Raw genomic sequence first — 25693 nt, 5'->3', positions numbered from 1 at the left:
GGATCAGTCCGTGTGAGATACACACTTTAGATAATGTGGTTATATTCTTCTATTAATAAAACACCCTTTTTGGGCAAAATACACAATTTTACAGCCATTGCTGCATCAGCAAATGAGAAATACAAGGGTTATATACTGCTGTCATATTCCAAATAACTTTAATTGTGGCCTAGTCTGCATTGGTACATGTGAGATAAACCCTTTACATACTGTGGTTCTAGTCAGTTATTTGAAAAACAACCATTTTGGGCAAAAAAACTTTAATTGCGGCCTAGTCTGGATCAGTCTGTGTGAGATAAACAATTTAGATACTGTGAATATATTCTTCTATTAATAAAACACCCTTTTTGGGCAAAATACACAATTTTTCAGCCCTTGCTGCATAAGCATGTGTGAAATTCAAAGGTTATATACTGCTGTCACATTCAGTTATTAAACACACATCTGTACGTGTGAGATACAATTTTACATACTCTGGTTCTAGTCAGTTATTTCAAAAACAGCCATTTTGTGCAAAAATCTTAAATTCCAGCCTAGTCTGGATCAGTAGGTGAGAGATACACACTATAGATACTGTGGTTCTATTCAGTTATTTGAAAAACAACCATTTTGGGCAAAAAACTTTAATTGCGACCTAGTCTGGTTCTGAACCTGTGAGATACACACTTTAGATATTGTGGTTATTTTCATCTATTAATAAAAGACTCTTTTTGGGCAAAAAACTTTAATTGAAGCCTAGACTGCATCTGTACGCGTGAGATACAATCTTTACATACTGTCGTTCTATTCTGCTATTAATTAAACACCCATTTAGGGCAAGATCCTAAATTTGATAAATATGAGGAGAGCATCAAATAAGGGACCAGGTCGTGGTGCTGTTGGTGGAGCTTCTGTTGCAGGGAGAGGACGTGGTCGATCTGTGCCAGCTACACACACAAGTGAAACCCCTGCCTCAGGTGCGAGTAGTCGACAGAACCTGCAGCGGTATTTGGTCGGGCCTAATGCGGCTCTATGAATGGTGAGGCCAGGCGATAGTAGATTGGGTTAATGACAGTGCCTCCAGTTCCTTCACATTGTGTCCCACCCAGTCTCCTGCTAAAAGATCAGATATGGCACCTGCAGCCCATGTCCAACAGTCTTTTACCTCACCCCATTGCAAATCAGCCAAGCATTTTGAGCCCCAAGTCATGCAGCAGTCTCTTCTGTTTTTTGATGACTCTGTTAGCAGGGTTTCCCAGGGCCATCCACCTATCCCTGAACCAGAAGTGGAAGAGATTGAGTGCACCGATGCCCAACCACTTATGTTTCAAGATGAGTAGATGGGTGGACCATTGCAGCATGTCTCGGATGCTGACAAAATGCAGGTGCCAACTGCTGTGGCTTTCTGCAGTGTGCAGACTGACAAGGAGGGCAGGGGTGATGACTGGGTGGAAGATGATGTGGAGAATGATGAGGTCCTCGACCCCACATGGAATAAAAGTAATGCGAGTGACCTATGTAGTTCGGAGGAAGAGGCGGTGGTCGCACAGAGCCACCAGCACAGCAGAAGAGGGAGCAGGGTAAAAAAGCGGAGCGGCCGTCCCCTAGACAGTACACCTGCTACTGCCCACCGCAGCAAGGGACCGAGCACACCATAGCCAGCTCCAAGGAGTTTCCTGGTGTGGCAGTTCTTCAGACAATGTGCTGACGACAAGACATGAGTGGTTTGCACGCTGTGCAATCAGAACCTGAAGCGAGGCATAAACATTCTCAACCTGAGCACAACCTGCATGACCAGGCATTTAAGTGCAAAGCACGAGCTGCAGTGAAATAGACACCTTAAAAACCAAGAAAGGTCTCTGGCTCCTCCTGCTTCCTCTTCTGCTGCTGTCTCAGCCTCTTCATCCACCTCTGGAGTGACAGTGCCACCTCCAACCCCGCAAACAGAGGATCTGCCAGCAACACCACCACCTGGGTCACTAAGCATCTCCACAATGTCTCACAGAAGCGTTCAGCTCTCCATCTCTTAAACACTGGAGCGGAAGAGGAAGTACCCCCCTACCCACCCGCGATCACTGGCCCTGAATGCCAGCATTTCTAAATTACTGGCCTTTGAAATGCTGACATTCAGTCTGGTTGAGACAGAGAGTTTTAAAAGCCTTATGGCGGTGGCTGTCCCACAGTACGTCATGCCCAGCCGCCACTTATTTTCCAGGTGTGCCTTCGCTTCCCTGCACAACCAAGTGGGGGACAAAATCAGGTGTGCACTGTGCAACGCCATCTGTGGCAAGGTGCACATCATTACGGATACGTGGACCAGTAAGCACAGTCAGGGATGTTATATCTCCATAACAGCACACTGGGTAAATGCAGTGGCGGATGGGCCTGAGGTTGATAGCAGTTTGTTGCATGTCCTTCCACAACAGAGGATTGCAGGGCGCTTCAGTTTGCCTCCTGTTGCTTCCTCCTCCTACTCCGCTTCCTCATACTCTACCGGCTCCTCATCCGGTCAGCGTAACACCTTCACCACCAACTTCAGCACAGCCAGGGGTAAGCGACAGCAGGCAGTTTTAAAACGTATCTGTTTGGGGGACAGACCCCATCCCGCACAGGAGCTGTGGACAAGCTTTGAACAACAGGCCGATAAATGGTTGGTGCCAGTGAGCCTTAAGCCCAGCCTGGTTGTGTGTGATAATGAGCCAAATCTCGTAGCTTGGCGCATGTGCTGAATTTGGTGGTGCAGAGATTCCTTATAAATTACCCCGATATGTACATCTGCACTTTTTTCTGGACACCTGTGACAATTGTGTTTGATATCCGTATATGTCAGTGCGTTTGTTGTACAGTCATGTGAAAAAATTAGGACACCCTTTGAAAGCATGTGGTTTTTTGTAACATTTTTAATAAAAGGTTATTTCATCTCCGTTTCAACAATACAGAGAGATTAAAGTAATCCGACTAAACAAAGAAAACTGAAGAAAAGTCTTTTCAAGATCTTCTGTAAATGTCATTCTACAAAAATGCCTATTCTAACTGAGGAAAAAGATAGGACACCCTTGCCCCTAATAGCGAGTGTTACCTCCTTTGGCTGAAATAACTGCAGTGAGACGGTTCTTGTAGCCATCTACCAGTCTTCGACATCGGTCTGAGGAAATTTTACCCCACTCCTCAATGCAGAACTTTTTCAGCTGTGAGATGTTTGAGGGGTTTCTTGCACGTACAGCCCTTTTCAAGTCACCCCACAGCATCTCAATGGGATTCAAATCTGGACTTTGACTTGGCCATTCCAGGACTCTCCATTTCTTCTTTTTCAGCCAATCTTTGGTTGATTTACTAGTATGTTTTGGGTCATTGTCATGTTGCATGGTCCAGTTCCGCTTCAGCTTTAATTTTCTAACTGATGGTCTCACATGTTCTTCAAGCACCTTCTGATACACAGTAGAATTCATCGTGGATTCTATGATGGTGAGCTGACCAGGTCCTGCTGCAGCAAAGCAGCCCCAAACCATGACACTTCCACCTCCATGCTTCACAGTTGGTATGAGGTTCTTTTCTTGGAATGCTGTGTTTGGTTTACGCCAAACATGTCCTCTGCTGTTGTGTCCAAATAATTCAATTTTGGACTCATCTGTCCAAAGAACATTATTCCAGAAGTCCTGGTCTTTGTCAACTTTATCTCTGGCAAATGTCAGTCTGGCCTCGATGTTTCTCTTGGAAAGCAAAGGTTTCCTCCTTGCACACCTCCCATGCAAGTTAAACTTGTACAGTCTCTTTCTGATTGTAGAGGCATGTACTTCTACATCAACAGTAGCCAGAGCCTGCTGTAGTTCAAGAGATGACACTTTAGGGTTTTTGGAGACCTCTTTTAGCATCTTGCGGTCTGCTCTTGGGGTGAACTTGCTGGGGCGACCAGTCCTGGGCATGTTGGCAGTTGTTTTGAAAGCCCTCCACTTGTAGACTATCTTCCGGACAGTGGAATGGCTGATTTCAAAATCTTTTGAGATCTTTTTAAATCCCTTCCCAGACTCATAGGCTGCTACAATCTTTTTTCTGAAGTCCTCTGACAGCTCTTTTGCTCTCACCATGGTGCTCACTCTCACTTCAACAGTCAGGAGCACACCAAACTAAATGTCTGAGGTTTAAATAGGGCAAGCCTCATTCAACATGCAGAGTAACGATCTACTAATTATGTGCACCTGGTGTGATATACCTGTGTGAGATCTGAGCCAATTTAAGAGGGAATACATGTGAGGGTGTCCTATCTTTTTCCTCAGTTAGAATAGGCATTTTTGTAGAATGACATTTACAGAAGATCTTGAAAAGACTTTTCTTCAGTTTTCTTTGTTTAGTTGGATTACTTTAATCTCTCTGTATTGTTGAAACGGAGATGAAATAACCTTTTATTAAAAATGTTACAAAAAACCACATGCTTTCAAAGGGTGTCCTAATTTTTTCACATGACTGTATGTCTTAGCTTTTCGGTAGCCTCACTGCCCTTTTTCCTTAATTGTTATGGAACTATGTTATTTCCCCTCAGGTGTAGGGCACCTTTTTATCTGATGTAATACATCACATATAATAAACTTTTTAATGTATTGTTTAATAAAGTATATTTATTTTTTGCTACTCTACCCATCTAGTCTCAGTTTATCTTTTCTTTGTGTATGTTTATGTACACTGAGGGGGTACGTTACTATAGGGTACTCTCCATCACATAGGATCACTAAATGTGAATGAAAATCTATGTGTATTCTGTGATTGTTGTATTTTAATTTCATTTTCGGGTGAAATTAACCAATTTTGGCTGTGATATACCCCTGCTCTACCTAGTAGACAGGTTAATAAATTTCACAAATTTTTCTGTTACATTCTTGGGTTGACATTTTACAATTTTTGCTGTGAATAAACCCCTGCTCTGCATAGGTGACAGGGACTGAAATTTTTACAAATAATCTGTTCCATTGGTGAGTGACATTAACCCATTTCTGGTGATGAAAAACCCCTGCTCTGCATATGTGACAGGAACTTAAATTTCTAAAATGTTTCTTTAATTGGACCTTTCCTTCGATCTTTCTTCCCTTGGATGAGGTCTCCCTTTTTCGCACTCTCTTTCTGGCGTGGAGCCCTGATTCGCCAATAACTGTGATCAACATGGTAGGCTCAGAAAAGAACATCGAAAGTTGATAGAGAAGATATCCAAATGGATGGTGGACGTCACAGGAACGTGTGATCAGGCAGAAGTTATCTGTCAACAAAGTGGCAGCAGGGCCTCTCCTGGCTAACGTTTCCAGATCCAAAATACCCCAGTGACATTCCCTATAATTTTTTATTATTTCATTCAAATAACAGGGCATCTTAAGAGTCCTGTATTGCAATTTATCGTCACTACCTCCCCAAGTCGGGAGTGGGAAATTGCCACTCGCCCCCTCCTTTCCTTCAATTCTTCAGTTTTAATAGCTTCTCCCACATTTTTCGCTCAATCACAATTAAATTTCATCCATGATCTGCCTTGGATGTGGTCTCTCTTTCTCACGCTCCCTCTTAGGCGTGGAACCTGATTCGCCGCTAACCGTGATCAACATGGTAGGCGCAGAAAATAACATAGAAAGTTGATAGAGCAGATAACCAATTGGATCGTGAACATCACGGGGACGTGCAACATGGTGGGGCTGTATGTTTGCACACGCCTACACGAACTGACTGATGGTTCTGCCCCCTGCACTTCTGGGTCTCCAAATTGGGCACATGGCCTGAGCTTGCCCTTTACGCCTTGGAAGTGCTGGCCTGCCCTGCAGCCAGTGTATTGTCTGAACGTGTGTTTCACACGACTGGAGGGGGTTATCACAGGTTACATTTCCCAATGTTTTGGGGTGTACCCTAATAAAAAAAAAAAAATACATTTAAAACCAAAAACCAAAAAGCATTGTAGGCTACCTCCTCCACCTCTGCTTCCACCTACACCGCCACATCCACCGCCTCCTCAACCTCCTACTCCATATGGACCTCGTCCTCCTAGATCAAGATTATTATTTTTTATTTTTAAGTATTTTATGTTATTTAAAGTCATTTACTTATCCACATTTGTTTGCAGAGCACTTGCCATGCTCTTAACCACATTTTGATGCCATTTTCAGCCCTCTAGCCCTTTCCATTGCATTTTTACAGCCATTTTAGTGCTCAAAAGTTTGGGTCTAGGGATGAGCGAACTCGAACTGTATAGTTCGGGTTCGTACCGAATTTTGGGGTGTCCGTGACACGGACCCGAACCCGGACATTTTCGTAAAAGTCCGGGTTCGGGTTCGGTGTTCGTCGCTTTCTTCGCGCTTTTGTGACGCTTTCTTGGCGCTTTTTGAAAGGCTGCAAAGCAGCCAATCAACAAGCGTCATACTACTTGCCCCAAGAGGCCATCACAGCCATGCCTACTATTGGCATGGCTGTGATTGGCCAGAGCACCATGTGACCCAGCCTCTATTTAAGCTGGAGTCACATAGCGCCGCCCGTCACTCTGCTCTGATTAGCGTAGGGAGAGGTTGCGGCTGCGACAGTAGGGCGAGATTAGGCAGATTAACTCCTCCAAAGGACTTGATTAACTGATCGATCTGCAGCTGTGGATCATTGAGCTGCTGATCCTCAATTGCTCACTGTTTTTAGGCTGCCCAGACCGTTTGTCAGTCACATTTTTCTGGGGTGATCGGCGGCCATTTTGTGTCTTGTGGTGCGCCAGCACAAGCTGCCACCAAGTGCATTTAACCCTCAATGGTGTGGTTGTTTTTTGGCTAAAGCCTACATCAGGGTGAAGCTGTCACACCAAGTGCATTTAACCAGCAATAGTCTGTTTATTTTTTGGCCATATACTACATCAGGGGCAAGCTGCGCCTGTCACCAAGTGCATTTAACCCTCAATGGTGCGTTTGTTTTTTGGCTAAAGCCTACATCAGGGTGAAGCTGTCACACCAAGTGCATTTAACCAGCAATAGTCTGTTTATTTTTTGGCCATATACTACATCAGGGGCAAGCTGCGCCCGTCACCAAGTGCATTTAACCCTCAGTAGTGTGGTTGGTCAAGCTATCACACCAAGTGCATTTAACCAGCAATAGTCTGTTCATTTTTTGGCCATATACTACATCAGGGGCAAGCTGCGCCCGTCACCAAGTGCATTTAACCCTCAGTAGTGTGGTTGGTCAAGCTGTGACACCAAGTGCATTTAACCAGCAATAGTCTGTTCATTTTTTGGCCATATACTACATCAGGGGCAAGCTGCGCCCATCACCAAGTGCATTTAACCAGCAATAGTGTGGTTATTTTTTGGCCATATCCCAGTCTAATTCTGTCACTAAATCCATACCGGTCACCCAGCGCCTAAATACTAGGCCTCAAATTTATATCCCGCTAAATCTCTCGTTACCGCTGTCCTGTTGTGGCTGGGAAAGTTATTTAGTGTCCGTCAAAGCACATTTTTTGTTCTGGGTTGAAATACAATTCCCAATTTAGCAATTTAAAAATTTAGTGGTTTCTGCTGTATCAGAGCTATTTGAAATCTATCCCTAAAAGGGTATATAATATTCAAGGTGCACATAGGGACATTCAGAATAACTTCACACACCCGCTACTGTGCATTTCCAAGTCTAATTCTGTCACTAAACCCATACCTGTCACCCAGCGCCTAAATACTAGGCCTCAAATTTATATCCAGCTAAATCTGTCCTTAGTGCTGTAGCTGGGCGAGTTATTTAGTGTCCGTTCAAGCACATTTCTTGTTCTGGGTTGAAATACAATTCCCAATTTAGCAATTTCATAATTTAGTGGTTTCTGCTATATCAGAGCTATTTGAAATCTATCCCTAAAAGGGTAGATCATATTGAAGGTGCACATAGGGACATTCAGAATAACTTCACACACCCGCTACTGTGCATTTCCAAGTCTAATTCTGTCACTAAACCCATACCTGTCACCCAGCGCCTAAATACTAGGCCTCAAATTTATATCCAGCTAAATCTGTCCTTAGTGCTGTAGCTGGGCGAGTTATTTAGTGTCCGTTCAAGCACATTTCTTGTTCTGGGTTGAAATACAATTCCCAATTTAGCAATTTCATAATTTAGTGGTTTCTGCTATATCAGAGCTATTTGAAATCTATCCCTAAAAGGGTAGATCATATTGAAGGTGCACATAGGGACATTCAGAATAACTTCACACACCCTCTACTGTGCATTTCCAAGTCTAATTCTGTCACTAAACCCATACCTGTCACCCAGCGCCTAAATACTAGGCCTCAAATTCATATCCAGCTAAATCTGTCGTTAGTGCTGTAGCTGGGCGAGTTATTTAGTGTCCGTTCAAGCACATTTCTTGTTCTGGGTTGAAATACAATTCCCAATTTAGCAATTTCATAATTTAGTGGTTTCTGCTATATCAGAGCTATTTGAAATCTATCCCTAAAAGGGTATATAATATTCAAGGTGCACATTGGGTCATTCAGAATAACTTCACACACACCCGCTACTGTGTATTTCCAAGTCTAATTCTGTCACTAAACCCATACCTGTCACCCAGCGCCTAAATACTAGGCCTCAAATTTATATCCTGCTAAATCTCTCGTTAACGCTGTCCTGTTGTGGCTGGGAAAGTTATTTAGTGTCCGTCAAAGCACATTTTTTGTTCTGGGTTGAAATACAATTCCCAATTTAGCAATTTCATAATTTAGTGGTTTCTGCTATATCAGAGCTATTTGAAATCTATCCCTAAAAGGGTATATAATATTCAAGGTGCACATTGGGTCATTCAGAATAACTTCACACACACCCGCTACTGTGTATTTCTAAGTCTAATTCTGTCACTAAACCCATACCTGTCACCCAGCGCCTAAATACTAGGCCTCAAATTTATATCCAGCTAAATCTGTCCTTAGTGCTGTAGCTGGGCGAGTTATTTAGTGTCCGTTCAAGCACATTTCTTGTTCTGGGTTGAAATACAATTCCCAATTTAGCAATTTCATAATTTAGTGGTTTCTGCTATATCAGAGCTATTTGAAATCTATCCCTAAAAGGGTATATAATATTCAAGGTGCACATAGGGTCATTCAGAATAACTTCACACACACGCTTCTGTGCATTTCCAAGTCTAATTCTGTCACTAAATCCATACCGGTCACCCAGCGCCTAAATACTAGGCCTCAAATTTATATCCCGCTGAATTTGAATACAATACATTGGGCCAAATAATATATTTGTTGTTGTGGTGAACCATAACAATGAGAAAAACATCTAGTAAGGGACGCGGACGTGGACATGGTCGTGGTGGTGTTAGTGGACCCTCTGGTGCTGGGAGAGCACGTGGCCGTTCTGCCACATCCACACGTCCTAGTGTACCAACTACCTCAGGTCCCAGTAGCCGCCAGAATTTACAGCGATATATGGTGGGGCCCAATGCCGTTCTAAGGATGGTAAGGCCTGAGCAGGTACAGGCATTAGTCAATTGGGTGGCCGACAGTGGATCCAGCACGTTCACATTATCTCCCACCCAGTCTTCTGCAGAAAGCGCACAGATGGCGCCTGAAAACCAACCCCATCAGTCTGTCACATCACCCCCATGCATACCAGGGAAACTGTCTCAGCCTCAAGTTATGCAGCAGTCTCTTATGCTGTTTGAAGACTCCGCTGGCAGGGTTTCCCAAGGGCATCCACCTAGCCCTTCCCCAGCGGTGAAAGACATAGAATGCACTGACGCACAACCACTTATGTTTCCTGATGATGAGGACATGGGAATACCACCTCAGCATGTCTCTGATGATGACGAAACACAGGTGCCAACTGCTGCGTCTTTCTGCAGTGTGCAGACTGAACAGGAGGTCAGGGATCAAGACTGGGTGGAAGACGATGCAGGGGACGATGAGGTCCTAGACCCCACATGGAATGAAGGTCGTGCCACTGACTTTCACAGTTCGGAGGAAGAGGCAGTGGTGAGACCGAGCCAACAGCGTAGCAAAAGAGGGAGCAGTGGGCAAAAGCAGAACACCCGCCGCCAAGAGACTCCGCCTGCTACTGACCGCCGCCATCTGGGACCGACTTCTCGAACCCGAACATCCAGGTGTTCGCTCAACTCTACCGAGCACCCCAAAGGCAGCTTCAAGGAGTTCCCTGGCATGGCACTTCTTCAAACAATGTGCTGACGACAAGACCCGAGTGGTTTGCACGCTGTGCCATCAGAGCCTGAAGCGAGGCATTAACGTTCTGAACCTGAGCACAACCTGCATGACCAGGCACCTGCATGCAAAGCATGAACTGCAGTGGAGTAAACACCTTAAAACCAAGGAAGTCACTCAGGCTCCCCCTGCTACCTCTTCTGCTGCTGCCGCCTCGGCCTATTCTGCTGCTGCCGCCTCAGCCTCTTCCTCCGCCTCTGGAGGAACGTTGGCACCTGCCGCCCAGCAAACAGGGGATGTACCACCAACACCACCACCACCACCTCCGTCACCAAGCGTCTCAACCATGTCACACGCCAGCGTTCAGCTCTCCATCTCACAAACATTTAATAGAAAGCGTAAATTCCCACCTAGCCACCCTCGATCCCTGGCCCTGAATGCCAGCATTTCTAAACTACTGGCCTATGAAATGCTGTCATTTAGGCTGGTGGACACAGACAGCTTCAAACAGCTCATGTCGCTTGCTGTCCCACAGTATGTTGTTCCCAGCCGGCACTACTTCTCTAAGAGAGCCGTGCCTTCCCTGCACAACCAAGTATCCGATAAAATCAAGTGTGCACTGCGCAACGCCATCTGTAGCAAGGTCCACCTAACCACAGATACGTGGACCAGTAAGCACGGCCAGGGACGCTATATCTCCCTAACTGCACACTGGGTAAATGTAGTGGCAGCTGGGCCCCAGGCGGAGAGCTGTTTGGCGCACGTCCTTCCGCCGCCAAGGATCGCAGGGCAACATTCTTTGCCTCCTGTTGCCTCCTCCTCCTTCTCGGCTTCCTCCTCCTCTTCTTCCACCTGCTCATCCAGTCAGCCACACACCTTCACCACCAACTTCAGCACAGCCCGGGGTAAACGTCAGCAGGCCATTCTGAAACTCATATGTTTGGGGGACAGGCCCCACACCGCACAGGAGTTGTGGCGGGGTATAGAACAACAGACCGACGAGTGGTTGCTGCCGGTGAGCCTCAAGCCCGGCCTGGTGGTGTGTGATAATGGGCGAAATCTCGTTGCAGCTCTGGGACTAGCCAATTTGACGCACATCCCTTGCTTGGCGCATGTGCTGAATTTGGTGGTGCAGAAGTTCATTCACAACTACCCCGACATGTCAGAGCTGCTGCATAAAGTGCGGGCCGTCTGCTCGCGCTTCCGGCGTTCACATCCTGCTGCTGCTCGCCTGTCTGCGCTACAGCGTAACTTCGGCCTTCCCGCTCACCGCCTCATATGCGACGTGCCCACCAGGTGGAACTCCACCTTGCACATGCTGGACAGACTGTGCGAGCAGCAGCAGGCCATAGTGGAGTTTCAGCTGCAGCACGCACGGGTCAGTCGCACTACAGAACAGCACCACTTCACCACCAATGACTGGGCCTCCATGCGAGACCTGTGTGCCCTGTTGCGCTGTTTCGAGTACTCCACCAACATGGCCAGTGGCGATGACACCGTTATCAGCGTTACAATACCACTTCTATGTCTCCTTGAGAAAACACTTAGGGCGATGATGGAAGAGGAGGTGGCCCAGGAGGAGGAGGAGGAGGAGAAGGAGGAAGAGGGGTCATTTTTAGCACTTTCAGGCCAGTCTCTTCGAAGTGACTCAGAGGGAGGTTTTTGGCAACAGCAGAGGCCAGGTACAAATGTGGCCAGCCAGGGCCCACTACTGGAGGACGAGGAGGACGAGGATGAGGAGGAGGTGGAGGAGGATGAGGATGAAGCATGGTCACAGCGGGGTGGCACCCAACGCAGCTCGGGTCCATCACTGGTGCGTGGCTGGGGGGAAAGGCAGGACGATGACGATACGCCTCCCACAGAGGACAGCTTGTCCTTACCCCTGGGCAGCCTGGCACACATGAGCGACTACATGCTGCAGTGCCTGCGCAACGACAGCAGAGTTGCCCACATTTTAACCTGTGCGGACTACTGGGTTGCCACCCTGCTGGATCCACGCTACAAAGACAATGTGCCCACCTTACTTCCTGCACTGGAGCGTGATAGGAAGATGCGCGAGTACAAGCGCACGTTGGTAGACGCGCTACTGAGAGCATTCCCAAATGTCACAGGGGAACAAGTGGAAGCCCAAGGCCAAGGCAGAGGAGGAGCAAGAGGTCGCCAAGGCAGCTGTGTCACGGCCAGCTCCTCTGAGGGCAGGGTTAGCATGGCAGAGATGTGGAAAACTTTTGTCAACACGCCACAGCTAACTGCACCACCACCTGATACGCAACGTGTTAGCAGGAGGCAACATTTCACTAACATGGTGGAACAGTACATGTGCACACCCCTCCACGTACTGACTGATGGTTCGGCCCCATTCAACTTCTGGGTCTCTAAATTGTCCACGTGGCCAGAGCTAGCCTTTTATGCCTTGGAGGTGCTGGCCTGCCCGGCGGCCAGCGTTTTGTCTGAACGTGTATTTAGCACGGCAGGGGGCGTCATTACAGACAAACGCAGCCGCCTGTCTACAGCCAATGTGGACAAGCTGACGTTCATAAAAATGAACCAGGCATGGATCCCACAGGATCTGTCCGTCCCTTGTCCAGATTAGACATTAACTACCTCCCCTTAACCATATATTATTGGACTCCAGGGCACTTCCTCATTCAATCCTATTTTTATTTTCATTTTACCATTATATTGCGAGGCTACCCAAAGTTGAATGAACCTCTCCTCTGTCTGGGTGCCGGGGCCTAAATATATGCCAATGGACTGTTCCAATGTTGGGTGACGTGAAGCCTGATTCTCTGCTATGACATGCAGACTGATTCTCTGCTGACATGAAGCCAGATCCTCTGTTACGGGACCTCTCTCCTCTGCCTGTGTGCTGGGCCTAAATTTATGAAAATGGACTCTTACAGTGGTGGGTGACGTGAAGCCTGATTCTCTGCTATGATATGAAGACTGATTCTCTGCTGACATGAAGCCAGATTGTCTGTTACGGGACCTCTCTCCTCTGCCTGGGTGCTGGGCCTAAATATATGCCAATGGACTGTTGCAGTGGTGGCTGACGTGAAGCCTCATTCTCTGCTATGACATGCAGACTGATTCTCTGCTGACATGAAGCCAGATTGTCTGTTACGGGACCTCTCTCCTCTGCCTGGGTGCTGGGTAGTGTTGAGCGCGAATATTCGAAAAGCAAATTTTTTTCGCGAATATCGCAACTTCGCGATTTCGCGAATATTTCGAATATAGTGCTATATATTCGTAAAAACGAATATTCGTTTTTTGTTTTTTCCCCCCCCCCCACAAAATTACAGTACACATATAATTGATTGTTTCCCAAAGGTCCAACAGCTCAGATCTTACTCACATTGCCTAGAAAGTGATTGAGGCGCGAATCTTCGTAAGGCGATTTTATTAGCGCACATGCGAATATCGGCACGTCCCAGAACAGAGGCAAAGGGCTTTGCATTCATACATTAGTGAATTGAGTTGCGAATCTTCGTAAGGCGATTTTATTAGCGCACATGCGAATATCTACACTTGTCCCAGAACAGAGGCAAAGGGCTTTGCATTCATACATTAGTGATTGAATTGAGCTGCGAATCTTCGTAAGGCGATTTTATTAACGCAAATGCAAATATCTACACTTGTCCCCAGAACAGAGAGGCAAAGGCCTGTGCATTCATATAGTATAGCACCATATTCGCGAATACGTAGAACTTCGTAAAATTCGATTTACGAATATTCGTATTTTTTATTTTACTTTCCACCTTACAGATTACATTGATCTGTACTCTGTCAACTACTGTCATCACCCCCCACTGTATCTCGATTGATTCCCAAAAGTCTCACATTCCCTAGAAAGTGATTGAGGTGCGAATCTTCGTAAGGCGATTTTATTAGCGCACATGCGAATATCTACACTTGTCCCAGAACAGAGGCAAAGGGCATTGCATTCATACATTAGTGATTGAATTGAGTTGCGAATCTTCGTAAGGCGATTTCATTAGCGCACATGTGAATTTTGCATAGCATATGTATTATGCGATGCGAAAATTCGAATTATCGCATATGCGAAATAATAACGAATTTGAATAATCGCGAATATTTTACGAATATTCTTTCGAATATTCACAAAATTTCGCGAATTCGAATATGGGACATGCCGCTCAACACTAGTGCTGGGCCTAAATTTATGACAATGGACTGTTGCAGTGGTGGGTTACGTGAAGCCTGATTCTCTGCTATGACATGCAGACTGATTCTCTGCTGACATGAAGCCAGATTGTCTGTTACGGGACCTCTCTCCTCTGCCTGGGTGCTGGGCCTAAATATATGCCAATGGACTGTTGCAGTGGTGGCTGACGTGAAGCCTCATTCTCTGCTATGACATGCAGACTAATTCTCTGCTGACATGAAGACAGATTCTCTGTTACGGGACCTCTCTCCTCTGCCTGGGTGCCGGGGCCTAAATATCTGAGAATGGACTGTTCCAGTGGTGGGTGACGGGAAGCCAGATTCTCTGCTATGGGACCTCTCTCCAATAGATTTTGGTTCATTTTTATTTATTTAATTTTTATTTTTATTCATTTCCCTATCCACATTTGTTTGCAGGGGATTTACCTACATGTTGCTGCCTTTTGCAGCCCTCTAGCCCTTTCCTGGGCTGTTTTACAGCCTTTTTAGTGCCGAAAAGTTCGGGTCCCCATTGACTTCAATGGGGTTCGGGTTCGGGACGAAGTTCGGATCGGGTTCGGATCCCGAACCCGAACATTTTCGGGAAGTTCGGCCGAACTTCTCGAACCCAAACATCCAGGTGTTCGCTCAACTCTATTTGGGTCCCCATTGACTTCATGTCACGGATGATATTACAGATAGCTGGAACTAATGAATAAACGTCTGACTGGCTTGATCCCAAACTAAGGAGCATATAGGTGAGCCCTATAAAACCCTAAGAGCTCTCCCTTACTGCTATGCCCATGCAAGGGTCTCAATGGTAGACGATTGCATACCCACGTACCTAGACTGCGTGACACCTGAAAACCCTATAATAGTGAGGGGACAAGACAACCGACTCCCTGCACTTAATACGGAAGGAGTCAGGGTCACCTAGAATCAAGCCAGCAAGGAAACACAATACATGAAAACACTTATCTGAGTAAACAGCAGCAGCAGCCTCCAGCAGTGAACACTTCATCCAGGAAGTAGTATAAACCGCAAAGTGAGGCAGTATGGGAGGGAATATAAAAGGGAGACAATTAGTCTAAATAGGTGACACCTGGGAGAAGGAAAGGAGATGACAAAGTGAAACCAAAACAAAGAACATCATGCAAGAGGTAGAGAAGGACGTCTGCCAGACCTTCTCACAGAACTGGCGGTGACACTTCAATGGGGTTCTGGTTCGGGGTCAAGTTCGGGTCCCGATCTCAAACTTTTTTGTGAAGTTCGGCCAAACCCCTCGAACCCGAAGATCCAGGTGTCCGCTCAACTCTAGTCATAAGTCCTTCTTTAAATTCTCCACATAATCAAATTTCTTTAAGTATCTGTAACTCTTTTCATCACAACATTAAAGACAGTATAACGTGTGATAGTACTGACGTAATATATATCTCAGAGTTCCAATGTCACAAGCAATACATAGGAAGGACTGAAAGGACATTAAAACAGAGAGTGGCAGAACACATAACAAATATAAAAATGGGTTTGAGAACCATTCTGTTTCACAACATTTTAAAGATCATCATAATGAAGATCCGTCCAAACTTACCTTTGCAGCTCTAAAAAATCCTGGGAGATCATGGAGATGAGGCAATTATATTGCCAACATGTCCGCCGAATCAAGAAAAATCTTTGAGTTTGACACCATGATTCCTGCAGGTTTGAATTCTGAGATTGAGCTATATGGGTTCCTGTAGTGATATGGTGGATGCCAATCGGGGATGGGACATCGAGGTCAGGCTGTCTACCAGCACCTAAATCTCCCCTCCCTGGCAGGCTCCCACCCCTTTCATTCCGTGCAAATCATCTCCCAATCTTCTCCCAACTTATCTCTCCATTCTATTTACACATAAAGATGAAAAAAAGATAAGTGAATAAAAGCAAATATGAGAAAACAGTAAACAAATAAAAAAATAAAAACTTAAAGTTGGATAAAAACCATAAAGTGAGTATATAAACAATCTATAGTGATAATGTCAATAGACTACATCTTTGTTTTGTTAATCAATCGCATTGTGACTGCGATTTTATATGAAAATTATTTTATTTAAGCAAAAGGCGTCTATTTTAAAATGTATGATCATAAACATTCTTCAGTTTTACCTTTTATGATTGTTTGTACTGATTAATACACTTTAAAATAAGGGGTAAATAATAATGAGTTCAATCACCAAGATGGACATAAAAACAGCATAAAAAACGCATATGTTATGACGTCTTTTGGATATATACAACTAGACTCCATATATACTATTATGTATAATGCAAAATTTTAATTGGAAGAAGCAGCATTATTTTATGGATATAAATATGAGTTGAAAACACATAAGAACATGGATATCAATATGATCCACCCCGTATCATGTGGTTTGCCAGATCACAATACCCCTCCTCTTCAATTAAGGAGTCATCCTCATAAGCCATATGATACATGCAGAGTACTGTCTACCACTGATGAAGAAGCACGAGGCTCCGAAACGGGTTGAGAGGAGACAGTATTCGCATGCTTGAGATCACCTCGTACATTGGATTGAATTTTTCAACTTGATTGTGCACAAACAGGAGCGCGCTGTATTCCACAGCACTGGAGTTTGGGAACTAAAAGTATCGGCATCTTTACACCACTTGGGACGCCACGTGGAACGTCGAGAATATACGGCTAATCAAAGGGCAGTTGGATTACAGCGCTACATCTGCCTCACGCCTCCGGAGTCCTCCCGGTTATGCAAGTAACTGGTAACGTAACCAATACTCTGTATCATAATACTTACCTTGTGTGGATGATTTACAGTCTTCCTGGGTACACAACGCAACAAATATATGTAGCTTAATACTCACCTTGCGATGTGGATTATTCACAGCACTTACTGGGAATTAAAGAACTTTCGCATATAAATGGATCCAGGACGGACACTTTGACAAACACAATCCATTTATAAGCTGACCTATTATGGTGAGCTTTTCTAGAAAAAAAGGGACAGTTGAATCCTTACAGATACTTAAAGAAATTTGTTTATGTGGAGAATTTAAAGAAGGACTTATGACCTATTGGTATTTTGTGAATAAGAGGAATTATAGCTTGCTATTTTGATATCCACTAGAGACATTTATTGTTGTGACATCTTCAAATAACCTAAACAGAATACCATCTTGTATACACAGAATACCATCTTGTATACACAGAATACCATCTTGTATACACAGAATACCATCTTGTATACACAGAATACCATCTTGTATACACAGAATACCATCTTGTACACACAGAATACCATCTTGTATACACAGAACACAATCTTGTGCACACAGAATACCATCTTGTACACACAGAATACCATCTTGTATACACAGAATACCATCTTGTACACACAGAATACCATCTTGTATACACAGAATACCATCTTGTGCACACAGAATACCATCTTGTACACACAGAATACCATCTTGTATACACAGAATACCATCTTGTACACACAGAATACCATCTTGTATACACAGAATACCATCTTGTATACACAGAATACCATCTTGTACACACAGAATACCATCTTGTATACACAGAATACCATCTTGTACACACAGAATACCATCTTGTGCACACAGAATACCATCTTGTATACACAGAATACCATCTTGTACACACAGAATACCATCTTGTGTACACAGAATACCATCTTGTATACACAGAATACCATCTTGTATACACAGAATATTATCTTGTGTACACAGAATACCATCTTGTACACACAGAATACCATCTTGTACACACAGAATACCATCTTGTGTACACAGAATACCATCTTGTATACACAGAATACCATCTTGTATACACAGAACACCATCTTGTGTACATTGAAGAAATTGTATATTGTATTTTTTTTATCTTACTTTTGCAATGTGATTATCACATCACAGTCTGTTTGCCGCACTATACTGCTCACACTGAGAAGTAATATATGTATTCAGCTGAAGAATTTTAATAAAATCATGGAATATACAGATTAATTGAGACATTTTATTTCTGATGAATTTTAATGTATATGGTCCTTTTGAAAAAACAAAAACAATTTTTTAACTATATGTATGATTTCCATGACAATGCCAGATACAGTAATTGAGTGCCTTCCATATCTTTTTATTATTTCAGGGTAAGCCAGGGACAATGCATGTGATAGGCGTAAAGGGGAGCAACCCGTCTAGGGGCATCAGGGTAGTCAGGTGCCAGTGCTAGGTGAGTTAGGGGTCACCACTCCTCCCTCTGCCTTGTGTTAGGGCACCCGGTCTCCCTTCCCTCTGTGCCTTACCAGACATGAGACAGACCCTTTAACATTAACCTCCAGACCGGCCTGCCCCTTTAACAGTAACATCCACAGCAGCTGCCCCTTTTATAGTGTCCCCTTCCCCCTTAACAGTGACTTCCACAGCGCCCTGCCCATTTTAGGCTAGGGCTACATGACGACATGTAGCGACCTCCACAGCGGCCTGACCCCTTAACAGTAACATTCACAGTGAACACCCTATTAACAGTGACATCCACAGTGCCTGCCCCCTTAAGAGTGACTTTAACAGCGCACTGCCCATTTAACAATGACCTCCACAGGGCCCTTCCCTTTAACAGTAAACTCCACAGCAGATGCCCCTTTAATAGTGGCCCCTGCCCCCTTAACAGTGACTTCCACAGCACCCTGCCCTGTTTAGGCTAGGGCTACATTACGACATGTGTCACGCGACATTCGCACCAATGTCGCACCACAATTTTTTTAATGACAGGCTATGATGTTGCACTGCGACATGCTGAAACTGTGACACAACAGTCTCAAAAAATCCATCCAAGATGGATGCATGTCCCAGTGTAGTTGTGCCCTCTGTGTCACATAGTAACATAGTAACATAGTATATATGGCCGAAAAAATTTATTTGTCAATCCAGCTCGGCCTGTTATCCTGCAAGTTGGTCCAGAGGAAGGCAAAAAAAAAAACTGTGAGGTAGAAGTAAATTTTCCCCACTTAAGGGGAAGAAAATTCCTTCCCGACTCCAATCAGGCAATCAGATAACTCCGGGCTGGGCACAGCAGGGGGGCGTCACTGGGCTCCAGAGAGGGGAAAAAATGCCCCTCTGGGCACCTTGTAGCTTCATTAGCATATCAGAAAAATAGCTTTTTTTAATCAAAATGACAAAACAAAATAAAGTAAGAAGGAAAAATGGTACTTGGCAATGTTGAAAGCTGAAAAATGCTAAAAGCAGGTGACAGATTCCCTTTAATGTTTCCATGTGTCATAAAAAGATATCAACAGTTTTCCCCATAACAGTGACCTCTACAGAACCCACCCCTTTAACAATGACCTCCACAGTGCCTGTTCCTTTAACTGTGATCTCCACAGTGCCCGTCCCTTTAACAGTGACCTCCACAGTGGCTACTCCTTTAACATTGACTCTACAGTGGCCGCCCCTTTAACATTGACCTCCACAGTGCATGCCTCTTTAACAGTGACCTACACAGTGCCTGCCCCTTTAACAGTGACCTCCACAGTGCCCGCCCCTTAACAGTGAAATCCACAGTGCCCGCCCCTTTAACAGTGACCTCCACAGTGCCCACCCCTTTAACAGTGACCGCCCCTTCAACAGGGACTTCCACAGTGCCCTCCACTTTAACAGTGACCTCCACAGTGACCTCTACAATGCCCGCCCCTTTAACAGTGACTGCCCCTTTAACAGTGACTTCCACAGTGCCCGTCCATTTAACAGTTACTTCCACAGTGCCCGCCCCTTTAACATTGACCACCCCTTTACCAGTGACCTTCATATTGCCCGCCCCTTTAACAGAGACCTCCACTGTGACCTCCACACTATTCGCCCTTTAACAGTGACCTCCACAGTGCTCGCCCCTTTAACAATGACCTCGACATTGCCCGTCCCTTTAATTGTGACCGCCACCTTTAACAGTGACCTCCATAGTACGCGCCCCTTTAACAGTGAACTCCACAATGGCCGTCTGTTTAATAGTGGCCCCTGCCCCCCATGCACGTAGCAGTGTAGTTGTGCCCTCATACATCATATGACTGAAAATTTAATGACCTGCGAACTGATAAAAGTTGTGATCAGTTGTTATGGCAACCTGGAGTAGGACTGCGAGCTTCTGTTGGCTGATAAAGGACATGTGACCGTGGAAATGGCAGTTCAGATTTAAGTGAAAGGCTTGCTGGCTTCTATTGGCTAATGCAGGTCATTTTTTGAGGAATATCTCAGGAACGGTAAGTCCTAGAGAGCTGAGACCTGGTCTAGAACCTTCCCGGACACCTGATGTACCTGTCTGCCAAATTTGGTGAAGATTGGTCTCAGTTTGGTCACGCATAAAGAACGTCCAGACAGACGTCTAGACAGAAAGACAGACAGAAACTCATTTTTATAATTTAAGAGATATAAGTACTTCCCTTCCTCCTTGATTCTGAGGTGATAGTCTGGTCTGGCATGCTGCACGGGTGAAGATAGCACGCTCCTCGGGTTTTAAAAAAAAAAAGGCAGAGAACAGAAAAGTGGACAGGAAAATCTATGGCGCACCAATGTTCTCGTTAAGTGATGCTTTTAATGTATAACAAATAGTTGCATCATTTTGAATAAATTTTCCAGGTAATTTAATACAATGTAAGGCCATATGATCAGTCCCAACGTTTCGGTCAGCTTGTGACCTTTATCAAGGGATCTAAAAAGCAAAAGGGTGGAATATATTGATATATGGACAGGCAAAATTATATGTAGAATAAAGTAAATATACACAATATATCAATTGTACGGTGTATATACGAATATATCAGTCCATTGTCTGACCTATATTGTAGAGGATCCAGTGCTATAGGAATGGGGTAATCTAAGTACAAGTTCATACATAATAAATCATTATGAAGCATAATAAGACATATACGCGTAGTTGGAATGCATATAAACAAAAAAAGAATCAGTAACAGGACCATATGCACCTCTTAAATTATGCTATGTATGTATTGCATCATACAAGAATATAACTAGTATAATGAAGGAATAATGCATAGAGCTTTTGGTTAGGTAAGGGTAGTGAAAAAAAAAAGAGTTAATTTTTGTGTGCAGAACCCGGATCTGAGGGTGTCTGGGGTCCACAGCAACTTGTGCGACCCCCGTCCCCCCAGGGGTGCTGCAGCTTTCCTCCCACCCACATATTTTGGGGCGCAAGTGCATTTTTTTTCTTTTTGTAGGTGCGCTGTGGCCGGCACTCTTAGTTGTAAAAGAGCGCCTGGCCACTGTCAGCGCATCGCCCACCCCATCGCTGATCAGTGAGTTTTTGGGCTGTGAGCAATTTTTCAGGGATTCTGTTAGGTTAGGGTGGGTTAGGGTAGGGTATACATAAAAACACACCGCCCCCCTTCCCCCCACACACACACTAAATAAAGTTTTACACACACACACACTCCCCTTTAGCGTTCTAAGATGGCCCGCCGGATGTTCTCGGCCGAGGAGGCGTACGCCCAGCTGCTCTCCGACTCCGAGAGCCCCAGTGAGGACGAGGATGACCCCACTTTCCTGTTGTCATCCTCGTTCTCCTCATCATCTAGTGATGATGATGAGCCCCAAGGCGGCGGAGACGCCGCCAGGCGGAGCCAGGAACCCCCCGTGCCAGGAACCCTGTGGCCTACACTAGTATGAGCAGCCCTGGGGCTCGTACTAGTTTTCCGGCCCACCAGGAAAGTTCACCTGAGCCCTCTACCGGTGAACTTGGCTGGAGTACCCCAGAGGATTTTGAGCCCTTGATTCCTGACTTTGTTGGCCAACCAGGAATCCAGATTCGCACAGTGGGCTTCACTAAATATGACATTTTTTGTTTTTTTCAGTGAACAATTTGTGAATCTGATGGTGGAGCAAACAAACTTGTTCGCCCAACAGTTTATAGCCCAATTTCTCCCGAGTCAGAAAATACCTCATATGTGGACGTAATATGATCTGCGGGTGACAACACAGCTCAGAAGAGAAAGAGCGATATTGGGATTTTGGACAACCAAAATCCCAATGGCGCTCCTTCTCTTCTAAGCCATGTAGTTTGCCCGCAGAGCACTTTACGTCCACATATGGGGTATGTCCTTACTCCGGAGAAGTACTCCTCTTCCCGGCCTGTGTCCCGCACTGTACCGCTCAGGCGGCGTGATGACGTCATCGCGCCGGCTGCTCTGGCCTCTGATAGGCTGCAGGCACAAGGCCCGCAGCCTATTAGAGGAACAGGAGAGAGAGACGCCTCTCCCTCCCCTGCCGCAGCACAGCCGCCTGTATCGCTGCCCTGAGGACGGCGATACAGATCACTATGGCGATGAGCGCTTCCACAATGGAAGCGCTCATCTCCCTGTGCCCAGCCGCCGCCGCCATCATTCACAGCTAATTCTGTGCCTGGGTCTGAGAAAGGCTTGTACCCGGGCACAGGATTGCAAACCCGGACTGTCCGGGTCATTCCTGTACGGGTGGCAACCCTATTCTCTAATGCTCTATAACACCCTGTGCTCTGCACACACACCCCTCCCCCCATTGACTGACAGAGCTAGACAGCAGGCTGACATCACAGCACCACGTGGATACCGCACATGCAGCCGTCAGCGCTGACCGCGGCAGTGCAAGTGTTAATGAGCCGGCATCAGGGTTTTCACCAATGCCGGTGCATACAGCAGGGGTCCAACTATTAGTGCCTGCCGGACCCCTGCAGCTGATTAGGAGGGAGTAGCGCCTGTGGCCGCCCTATCAGAGCGCTGTACCTGTATGGCGCAGGGATTTGTGACCGTGTTTCCAGCGACATACATGTACAGCGCTGGTATCCTATGGGTTAATGACATATTATTTATTATAGTATATGCTATTAAAGAAAAAATACATATGTCTTTCTGGGGACTTCAACAAGCAAAGCCATTAATGTAACCTCCGAGCTATGACATTACCACATGGTTTTCTATACTTAGAAGCTATCACATAGTACTGCCATCTGTATGACCATATATTGTGCCTGTGGATAAAGCAGTGATATGTATATCAGCTTTCTGAGCAGATCTCAGTGTGGTGAAGCTGTAGCACACTGTGTGTATAATACACATATATACAGTAGATATGTAAAATCCAGGATACAGCTCTGTATACAGGGCCCCCTTTACTATAGTGCTGCCCATGTACTCTAAATAAAATAAAAAAGGACTACTTACATCACACAGCACTGGAATTTGTCTCTGATCTAGAGCTCAATAAAATATAAAATCTTAATTTTATTAAAAGCCTGAAACATGCTTTGAACCCATGAAGGAAATAAATATATCACCAGTCCGCAATAATGCTATGCAGCAGGTCCGAAAAAGTGATGTGGGTTCAATCACGTTATAAACAGGTATAATATATGGGGTTCGGACCGCGCTTCTGGTCCAGGTCAGTATGCAAGTTCTTAATCCTTCCTACTTCCTCGTTTGCAGAGAGAGCCGAGGGCTGCAAATATCCCTCAAATAGATATCCTGCAACCAATGAAATTATAATAGTGTGAGTCCGTATGTAACAGTAACCTGCATTGCACTGGTTATACTCACACAATGCGAAAAAAACAGAGCGTGAATGTAATCTTTCCGCGGTAAATTGTTCTGTGGGAACAGCCACGTTTCTATGCAATCTGGTTGGATCCCCACATGGTCTCAAATGGTGTATACCTCAGACAAATCTGTATTCCTCTTCTTCAGATTCCTGCAAATTTTCTGTGGACAAGAATGGCTTCTGCAATAGTGAAGCTCCGTATATATTTGTATAAAACTTTTTATTTGTCCGTACTTACAAGACAACTCTCTTAAAAGACAATTGTTAAAACGCATAAAATTCCCAGCGTCTGCTACTTCTGCCCGACCCGGGTTTCACTCCTAGAGCTTCGTCAGGGGCACACTTGATTTCACCCTCCCCCTCCTTCTTATTTGTCCATTGCAATTAATCAGGAGTCAGATGTGTTCCTCCACAATGTTTTCCTATCCTGCTGTTAACCCTATACTGGAATCTCCTCATCCACAGGGGAAAGAAGGCGGATGCTATTAAGTCCCCATTCACTTGGGCATGCTTTTTTTATATATTGTTTTTTACTCTAATTTAATACAGCTTGTAGGTCGAAATCGACGTTTAGACCTCCCGGCTGTAGTGTACCTAATTCGTATATCCACTTGGTTTCTTGTTTATAAATTTTTTCCAACAGACTGCCTCCCCTCCAATGATTTTGTACGGATTCTACTCCCATAAACTTTAGACCTTCTGAATTTTTTTAATGGTATTTTTTATAATGAGCCGATACTCCGTGACTTTCAAGATCTTTTTTTATGTTTCTTATGTGTTCCTGTACACAGACTTTTAGAGGCACTCCAGTACATATACAACCCCTTTACTATGACATGTCATTTCACCCACTACTTCTAATTGTTTATCTTTGTTGGTACTTTTGATTGACATATTCTTTTGTAGTTTTTCTGTTCTTTTTCTGTTCTTGCAAGGGATGCAAAAACCGCACCAATTAAAGCTATTTCTCGTTTTTTTATTCTCGTGTTTATTTTCAACACGATTGGCGCTGTGTACCAATTTATTTCATTCCCCCCACTGTTGTTTGGGGTAGATTCAGGTCAGAAGCAAATAGGAAGATGAACAATCTAGAAATGGGTGAGCAGAGAGGGATAGAGGAAAGGAAATATAGTGTTAATATGAGAACTAATGGTTACCCCAAACAACAGTGGGGGGAATGGGATGCTATTAGAAAAAATGAATATTATGGGGATCGACCCACTGACACATGGGACATGCAGCAGTATAACGGAAACCACAAAGGATATGGGAGGAATGCCAACCACTACCAATGGCCTAATACAAGGAAAACATATCAACAATATGGGCGATATAATAACAAACCGTATAAGTTTGTAAAAGAGGACACTACGGATAGACAGGGAAATAGGGCAAGACCAATGGAAAGGGGGGAAGAATTTAGAGTTATAGTACAAGAAGAGAGAAAGTTAGATTAACAGAATTTTCCACCCCAAGCGATCAAGGGTGTACAGAGGGAGGAACAAGAAAAACTCGAGAAAGTGCAAGAAAAAATAAACACAATCACACCAAGCATCAATACACCGCAAAAGAGAAGGTTCATAGAGGAAAAAGAGGGGGGAAATGTCATGGAACCATGAACCAGACGTACAACAAGAGATAAGTGGAAATAAGAAGGCTTTATTGAAAATCAAGCTGTAAGCAAAAGTCCAAACGGATGGCTAAACCGAAGCAGGGTCTTGCGTAGACAGAGGTCAGGAACCAGAAGGGTAGTCAGACGAAGCCTGGATCAGGAACCAGCAGGGTAGTCAGAC

The sequence above is a fragment of the Bufo gargarizans genome, chromosome 1 (assembly GCF_014858855.1).
Source record: "Bufo gargarizans isolate SCDJY-AF-19 chromosome 1, ASM1485885v1, whole genome shotgun sequence".
In the NCBI taxonomy this organism is placed as follows: domain Eukaryota; kingdom Metazoa; phylum Chordata; class Amphibia; order Anura; family Bufonidae; genus Bufo; species Bufo gargarizans.
Note: the sequence above shows the minus strand (reverse complement) of the source record.